This window comes from Callorhinus ursinus, unplaced genomic scaffold (assembly GCF_003265705.2).
Source record: "Callorhinus ursinus isolate GAN/ISIS: 27379988/994484 unplaced genomic scaffold, GSC_fseal_2.0 scaffold1, whole genome shotgun sequence".
Classification (NCBI taxonomy): Eukaryota; Metazoa; Chordata; class Mammalia; order Carnivora; family Otariidae; genus Callorhinus; species Callorhinus ursinus.
This window is the reverse complement of record NW_027397063.1, coordinates 47,212,764-47,222,001: the sequence shown is the minus strand read 5'-3', so window position 1 is coordinate 47,222,001 and position 9,238 is coordinate 47,212,764. Positions and strand designations below refer to the sequence as shown.

General features: G+C 38.1%; 1 long non-coding RNA gene across 1 annotated transcript; it reads right to left on the bottom strand.

The window, feature by feature from the left end:
- Positions 1-3,747: 3,747 nt before the first annotated feature.
- On the bottom strand, positions 3,748-8,408 carry LOC141374137 (uncharacterized). Its single transcript, XR_012380784.1, has 4 exons — positions 8,262-8,408; positions 7,409-7,496; positions 5,809-5,889; positions 3,748-3,920 (listed from the first exon to the last, which is right to left on the bottom strand). It is a non-coding gene; the product is annotated as an uncharacterized lncRNA (long non-coding RNA).
- Between the last annotated feature and the right edge of the window lie 830 nt (positions 8,409-9,238).

Below are 9,238 nucleotides of genomic sequence, written 5' to 3'. Positions count from 1 at the left end.
TCACCTTACACAGGTCAGAATGGCTAGAATCAAAAAGACAAGAAATAACAAGTTTTGGCGAGATTGTGGGCAAAGGGGAACTCTCATGCAATGTTGGTGGTAATGTAAATTGGTGCAACCACCATGAAAAACAGTATAGAGGTTCTTAAAAAATTAAAAACAAAAATATCATACAATCCAGTAATTCCACTACTGGGTATTTACCCAAAGAAAATGAAAAACCTAATTCAAAAAGATATATGCACCTTTATGTTCACTGCAGCATTGTTTACAATAACCAAGATATAGAAACAACCAAATAGATGAATAGATGAATGGATAAAGAAAATGTGGTGTGTATACATACAATGGAATATTACTGAGCCATAAAAAAAGATGAAATCTTGCTGTTTGTAACAACATAGATGGACCTTGAGGGTATTAAGCTAAGTGAAATAAGTCAGAGAAAGACAAATACTATATAATTTCAGTTACAATATGGAATCTAAAACAACAAATGAACAAACAAACAAAACACAGAAACAGATCCATAAATACAAAGAACAAACTGGTGGCTGCCAGAGGGGAGGGCAGTCAGGGAGATGGGTGAAATGGGTGAAGGGGAGTGGAGGTATAGGCTTCCAGCTATGGAATGAATAAACCACAGGGATGAAAGGCACAACACAGGGAATATAGGCAATGGTACTGTAATAGTGTTGTATGGTGACAGATGGTAGCTTCATATAAAGTTGTCAAATCACTATGTTGTATACCTGGAAGTAATTTAACACTATGTGCCAACTATACTTAAATTAAAAAAAAAAAAAAAAAAGAATTAGGGGCTTATACTTTTCTTAGAAGAGAGGTCAGGGAAGCTTTTACCACAAGTTAAGGGAGCTGCCTTTGAATGTTAGAGAAGTCCTCTAAAGTACTAAAGTTGTTGATTAAAGGTCTTCCCTGGAAGATGCTGTAATTCCCCAGTATCTCTGAGCAGGTTCTATGAACTGACTCAGACTGAATCCACTTAGCTGGTAGTTCTCAAGGGCTCACCTCTGACTGCACATCTGGTTGCACTATGCCCAGGGAATACTGATTTCTTCTCTTCCATGTTCTTTTCATGGGCAAGCTCAAATTTGGGACTACACAGGGAAGGGGATTCTGGGAAATATAGTTCCCAGCCTCCCTGCTGAAATCCAGATGAGGCTTTATTTTTCTTTTTAAAGATTTTATTTATTTATTTGACAGAAAGAAAGAGAGCACAAGCATGGGGAGCAACAGGCAAAGGGAGAAGGAGAAGAAGCCTCCCCGCTGAACAGGGAACCTGATGTGGGACTTGATCCCAGGACCCTGGGATCATGACCTGAGCTGAAGGCAGAAGCTTAAGTGACTGAACCACCCAGGTGCTCTGCAGATGAAGCTTAAGACCTAAGTGTCTACAGTGTCACCAGATACCCAATGAGCTGCAGATGATACAGTGCGATTTCCCTCAAATTATTCATCACTTTCTAAAATAATGCTCATGATAAGGTGTTATTACCTTAAAAAGACATCTGTGTTCCATTTAAAAGAGAGGATTCTGAAGGGGAAAAAAGCATGAGAAACAGCATATTTTAAACTTAACTTGGGAATTAACAATGAACAATAGCATAGAAAAAGTACTAAAAAGTTCAGGGGGGAGCATGTTTGACTTTTTTTAATCCAACATTTCTACACTTATTGGATCAAAGAATCCTTTTTCTTTTCATGTAGCACTTATTAACACAGTTCCACAGTGTGCTTTTATGTAAACCCTATTCTACCAGATGTTCTCAGCATCCTTTAATATTATTAATCAAACTTATGGTTAAATAAAGCATACTGACTAATGCATTTATTTCTTCTCCTTCCTGGCATGCTCCTGAAATCACAGTATTGGGACTTTTAAGGCATAAACCCCAAAACAAAAGAACTAGAAAGACATCAGAGATGACAGATTTCAACAGTTTTGAAAAATGGATAATAGATGAAAATTAGTAACTAGGAAATGTGATTTAAGATATTTAACAATCAGCATGACCTGGGTACCAGCCAATCAGAGGAGAAACCAGAAGAGTTTAGAGCTAGATTCTGGTAACTCCCAGCTAGGCTAGATATTAACAGCTCCATTGATGGATGATGTAGAGCTGAGGGCTCCAGGTAGATAATTTGAGGCTATGGGAGGTTGGGGATATTTAGTAGGTTGGGGGATGAAACTATGAATTGACACAAAAGTATTTCATGGCTTTAACAGCTGGCAAACCATTCCAGGAATAAGGTGTTCTAATTAGAGAGAGATGATAAAAGCTTTAAACTCTGTATTGTAAAATACAGTCTAAACCTGGTATCACAGGGTTACTGTGACCTGCCAAGAGGTTCTACTGACCCTAGAAGAAATTTTTGTGGCACATATGGCAGCACTTTGTAAGCTACAAAATGCTGTACACATACTAGTTATTATTTCTACTCTAACTGCCAGCATGGTGCTTGTATCTAGAATTATGAAATTTGGGGGCCCTTTTTTCCATTTCCCCCCAAAGAATACAAAGAAATGTATCAAAATTGTTTACTGCTCACAAACAAGAATGAAAAATATATTTAGACTAAGAACATATGCCCTAAGTGATTCTCCAAATGTATTCTCAGTAAACAAAGCAAACCTAAAAGCTCCAGTCTTTTCCATAATACTTTTTGTCTTCTGCAGTTACCTTCCCCCAAATATTATTAGCTGCTCCTTCACTACCACCACCCCTCCCACATACACACACACCTGCCATCTTTGACTCTTCTGACCCTTGCAATAAATGTGTGCTGGCTCATTCTTCAAAAAATTCATGCCCCAGTGAGTTTTGAAGGGCTGCCCACAAGCTAAAGACTATTTTGCAGGAGCAGGAAGGGAAATCTTTGTTTTTGTTGCTTTCCTCCTGAGCCTTTTTTTTTTTTCAAAAGATGCCACATTACCCAGGATTGACCTTACTCTGAAAAATTGCAATAAAAATTAACATTACTCTTTAAAGTTTGTTAAGGTTGAATACTTGACATTTTCTTGGTAATAGTTTACAATAATTTAAAGACATTATTAGTCTTTTTAGCTGCTTGTAGAATGACAACTAACATGAAAGTTTAAGTGGGATATTGGTCCAAAGTGAAATGAGTTTACTATACTCTGGACTCAATCTACTGATTTAATCTCAATAATTCTGCTAATGCTTTTCACTAAACAGAATGGCTTTCTCTTTTTTCTGACCTTTTAAATCTTACCCATCCTTCATGAACACATTTAAATTCCATTTTATTGGTGAAAGTTTTCTAATCCATGGCCACACTGACCTCTCATTATCTTGCCATCCTATAGTGCTTATTTTCTACATCACACATTTTACCTTAAAACTAAAGATGATCCTGACCTAATGTCTATACTTTCATCTTCACAGACCAGTTCTCCTACAAGATTGTAAGCCTCTGAGAATGAGACTGTGTTTTGTCAAGAAATATTTACTGAGGGGTTTCTGGGTGGCTCAGTCGTTAAGCATCTGCCTTCGGCTCAGGTCATGATCCCAGGGTCCTGGGATCGAGCCCTGCATCAGGCTCCCTGCTCCACGGGGAGCCTGCTTCTCCCTCTCCCACTCCCCCTGCTGTGTTCCCTCTCTCTCTGTGTCTCTCTCTGTCAAATAAATAAAATCTTTAAAAAAAAAAAAAAAAAAAGAAAGATTTACTGAGCGTATTTGTCAGGATTCAGCCAGAGAAGTAGAACCAGTGGTACATATATTTATTATGAGGGATTGGCTAGCACAACTGTGGGGGCTGGCTAAGCAAGCACAATGTCCATAGGAAAGGCAGTAAGGAAGGGAAGATGACAAGCTGGCTAGAATTCACAGGTACAAACAGAAGCTTTCTGTTCACAGGTGGTGGTCAGGAAGGAAGATCTGGAAAGAAAGAAGAGCAATTACAGAGCCAGAAGCTGTATGAAGTTCTAACTCCAGGGAAATCCTAAATCCTCTTTTAAAGGCTCTGCCACTGATTAAATTAGGCCCACGCAGGGTATTCTTCCTTCTTATTATAATCTACTGATTAGAGACCTTAATCACATCTGCAAAATCCCTTCACAGCAGCACCTAGATCAGTGTTTTATTGACTGGAAGAAGTTATGTGTATGCTCCAAAATGACTACTGCCTTCCTACTCTCAGGAGAGAACATCCTTTGTAACCTGCCCTAAGGAGACACATACTCAATAGAGAATTCTGGGGACTACAGTTGTCAAGCCAAGTTTACATCAAAAAGCCATCACACACAACATGTGGTACATAGGACATAGATGACTCTATTGCTACTCTTAAAAGTAAAGATTAAGCCTTATGTAAACAAAATATTTCCTATCTCCCCAAATGCAGCACTCTGTTCTAGATACAAAACGGGCACACAATAAATACTTGAAGAAATAATTGGTGACCTTGGCTAATTTTCACCCAATTTAATTATTATTGATCTGAACACTAAACAGATTTGATAAGTACACTGTTTTGTCTGAATAAAATGATCTGATGGGAAGCAAGATCTGAGTTAATGGCAGCACTGTTTCCTTCTCACTTTTTTTTTTAAGAAAAACACATTAAATGGTTATTTCTGAAAACATCCCAAAAACGCTCTTATTACATTTAATTTATTATGTTTAATGGAAGCAGGCTATTTCAAATTCACAGTACAAGCCATCAATAAGAATTATCAAAATAACTGAAGAAATAACAATAACCCATCTTTTGAGGTTAACAAGATAATTCATCCAATCATTCAATAAATATTTATCAAGTACCTTCTGTGTGCTATCATGGTTCCATGGGCTGGAGATGCAGTCAAGGACAAAACAAAATTTAGGCACACATAGAGCATGTGTTATGTGGGAACTGACAGAAAATAAACATGTGAACAGTTTAATATAGAAAAATATAAATCTGGGCAGATTCAATAACTTTGAGCCTGAAATTTTTCATGGCCTTCATTAAAAGAAAAAAGTAAAACACACAAAGGCAATAAATGCAAAATTAGATATACATGCTAATACTTACTTAGAATAGGAAAATAAATCTTACAAAACTGACAATGAAAAACACCACAAAATTCAGGAAAATGCCATAATCTTTTTAGTAATTACCTTCCTGACACATTCTATAATTCATTTTTTACTACATTTTTTTACTGCAACTTTAATAACTATAAAAATTATTTTGTATTATTTGGTAATATTTTCTATATAAAAAGGTGCTAATTCAGGTTTTCCTCTGGAATAGTTGATCAAAATTTGTGGGGTTTTTTTTTTTTCATTATTATTGGTAATTTAGAAACATTTCTTTCAGTTTCACAATCTCACAACAATTTCATATATTGATAGTCATATAAATTTTTGTAGTACATTTTAAGTTTTTGTTTTAAGACACAGGAAATATAATTCTATTTTACATAACTCTTATCACACAAAAAACCAAAATTTTTGGGGTGTCTGGGTGGCTCAATTGGGCCAGGGACTTTAGCTCAGGTCATGATCTCAGGGTCCTAGGATCAAGCCCTGAATTGGGCTCCCCACTCAGCCTGCCCCTCCCCCTGCTCATGCTCTCTCTCTCTCTTTCTCTCTCTCTCCCTCTCTCAAATAAATAAAAGGCTTTTAAAAAAAAAAAAACAAAATTTTCATTATATAATTGTTATATGATTATGATGTATAATCAAATATATTCCTGCTAGACAGCATTTCTGTTTCAATTAGGAATCAATCAGAATCAAATTCTCCAATTATAATTTTATACATCTGGTGATTAAAATACCTTTCCAGAGATCAGCTTCTGGTGCTTCATACTTCAACCACTGTTTCTTCCCCACTACCTTCATAATTCCTGTGCCGGGCACTGTGGGACACACTCAAATTGTTATACATCATCTGGCCTTGCTCCTCTATTCTACAAATGTCAACTGTATCCCCAACTCACCTTCCCCTTAGATGGACCCCAACAATGCCTGCTGCCACTCTAATGTTACCTGTCATTAAGGAAAATGTCATACATGACTGTGGTTAACAAAAAATTACTTTTATAATTTTTACAAAAATATAGGGATGGGGCACCTGGGTGGCTCAGTCAGTTAAGCATCTGACTCTTGATCTCAGCTCAGGTCTTGATCTCAGGGTTGTGAGTTCAAGCCCCATACTGGGCGTGGTGCCTACTTAAAAAATATATATATAGATAGATATAGATATATATATCTACATATATATATAGATATATATATATAGGGCCAAGTGAAAGACCCAGAATAACAAAGGCCAAGGTTAGTAGGACAGTTTGGCAAGGAATTTAACACAGTTATTTCTCTGAAATTTTTCTTGACTTATGCTGTCATGTCCCCAGTTTCTTCCCTGATTACTGCTAGTCTTACTGATCTTTGTCTGTGAAATACTCACTAATGGTGTAGTTGACTTCCATAAGGCTAGATTCTATAGACTGTGGGACACTAACTAAGTCAAGTCAGTCTCAAATCCAGGACCTTTATATCATCAGTACCTTTGAATAGAGTAATATATTTGAAATATTAAGTCGTGTTTTTCTTCTGTTTTGTTTTGCCCCCACCCCCAGCCCTGGTCCCATCTCCCTCCACAATAACTAAGTAGAACTACTATGTTGTGTGAGGATATGGCAGGGCTAAGAAAAATTTTAAAAAGTCTATCCCCTGCTTTCCTTTCCAAAAGCCTTAGGTCCTCAGGGGAACTGGTGAAATCAGAGAAATAGTAACAGACAGAGAATTCTACTTCTAGCTGTTAGAAAAGATTCCTCCATTAAAGAAAGAAAAGAAAGCTGAAGGGGATGTGATGAGGGTATAAGAATCAGAGAGGAAGGCTGATGGGGTGAGGAAGGGTGTCCTGATTTCTAGGCTGCGTCCTCTTTCTAGAAAAAATTCTGTATCCCAGAAATCCCAAGATCCCAGAGAGAAAAGGATGCACAAAGAATCTAGTCAGATGGGTCTCAGCACTATGGCGACTTCAATGCCCCAACACAGCATGGGATTCCATAGTACCAGACAGAAGACTGAAGGGGTCACCAAGATAGGAAAGAGAGATGTTAAGAGAAGGCCTGTGAAGATTAAAGATTAGATAGGAAGATGGACACTGAGATACATCTTTGTGAGGACAAATGACACAAAGAGTCCAACCTGAGGAAAAGAAATAGAGGCGACTCTTAAAATGACCGGGATTACATTTCTTCCACCCTGCCAAATGACAGACTGACTGAAGACATATATCAAGTCAAGATATAAAATAAATCAGAATTATAGTTAGAATTATAAAAATTATAGACAGAATTAAGAATTAAAATAAGAAAAACAAAAAAAGAATTATAAATGTGCATACACACACACACATACCTTACATACCTGAACTGTGTCCTGAAGAGCATATCTTGCACACCTGGTTATCAGAAGCCAAGCCATTCTATTATAAGCATTCAAAAAATGACTTTCCCTAAGAAAAATCAAAGACGAATTTATTAACTTAAAAATATATATAAATCCCTGCTCAGCAGAGCCTGCTTCTCCCTCTCCCTCTGCCTGCCACTCTGCCTACTTGTGCTCTCTCTCTCTCTCTGTCGAACAAATAAATAAAATCTTAAAAATATATATATATATAAATTCTCGAGAATTTAATATAATTTTCAGTATCTCATAGATAAGTTTTCCTTCATAAGCAAAGATATCAATATGAATACATTCTGGATCTATGTCTGATGGTATTTATATTCATACTCTAAGTGGGAAAAGGTGTTTAAGTATTAATCTATTACTATAAAAGCTACATCTTCATTACAAACGTCTAGCCTTAAAATTGTCATTAGCAAACTAGTTTTTTTATGACAAACATAATAAGAATCTTTACATTAATTTTAAATAAATCAGCTCTATTCTGGATTAAATATAACTTTTTATGAGGCTCATATTATTCTTAGTCCTTAAACTTGCATAAATTTCATAGATTAGAACATCAATTTTAAATTCGCAAATACGGTTAGGTCGCTAACAGTGTCTGATTTGACTGATAATTACAGGCATATATTGTCCATTTTTCCAGAATTATAATCAAGTCACTGAAATTACAATTTCAAGCCAGTTGGATGTGCTGGTTATACACTCATTCCCATCTAGTAAATGGTCTCCACAGAGCCTCCTTCAGCAGACATATGCTGAGGGGAAATTTATATACGTATAAACTCTGCCAAGAGATGTACATCACCTGCGGCCTCATCACGGGTCCTCTGTCAAAAGTCGCTTGAAGTCTCCAGAGAAACCGGAAGGACCCCTAGTTCGCATGTACGTGGGACAAGTGAGCACTCAACTGCCCGAGGACACGCGCTCACGCAGGACAGCGACAAGCTGCAACGCCGCCACATTTTGCCCACGGAGAGAACCTGAAAGAGCTGCCGAGACGCTCCAAAAACTCAGAATCTCAGAAACGTGGAGCCCCAAGTACAAGACGGGGCGTGACGTGCACTACAACGTGGTGTGCCTGCGCCTGCGCCTGCGCCTGGGCCAGCCTGGGCCAGTGACATCCGCACATGCGCTCTGAATCTTCGCTGTGCCTGAGCAATGACTGAGACCCGCATACCCGCCCCCCTCCAATCCCGCGTGTCCAGTCCAACTCTGTTAGATGAGAGATGTGGGCTCGCGCCAGCGGACTGAAACCGGAACTTCACAGCCTGAAGGCTTCCTTCTCTCCTGCCCTACCCTACCTCCGAGTGCGATCTAGAATATTATACTTAAAAACAATAATCACCATTAAAACACAAACACTTTTGTGCTAGCTAGTCCCAATATCAAATTTCTGGATTATCCATCATAAAAAACACCAGCTCCTAAAATGTCAATGTACTGGGCGCCTGGGTGGCTCAGATGAGCGTCTGCCTTCCGCTCAGGTCATGATCCCAGGGTCCTGGGATGGAGCCCCACCTCTGGCTCCTGGCTCGGCTGGAAGACTGCTTCTCCCTCTCCCTCTGCCTCTCCCCTGCTCATTCTCTCTCTCTCTCTCTCTCTCTCTCTCTCTCTCTCTGTATCCCTCTGTCTCAAATGAATAAATAAAATCTTTAAAATGTCAATGTACATGGTATTTCCAACCAAAACTTAAAGTCAAGCAATACTCAAGAATATGGTTTTTAAAAAAAAATCCAGTTTGGAACAGCTCCCAATTTCAGTCTGTAGTCACCTAAAACCCTA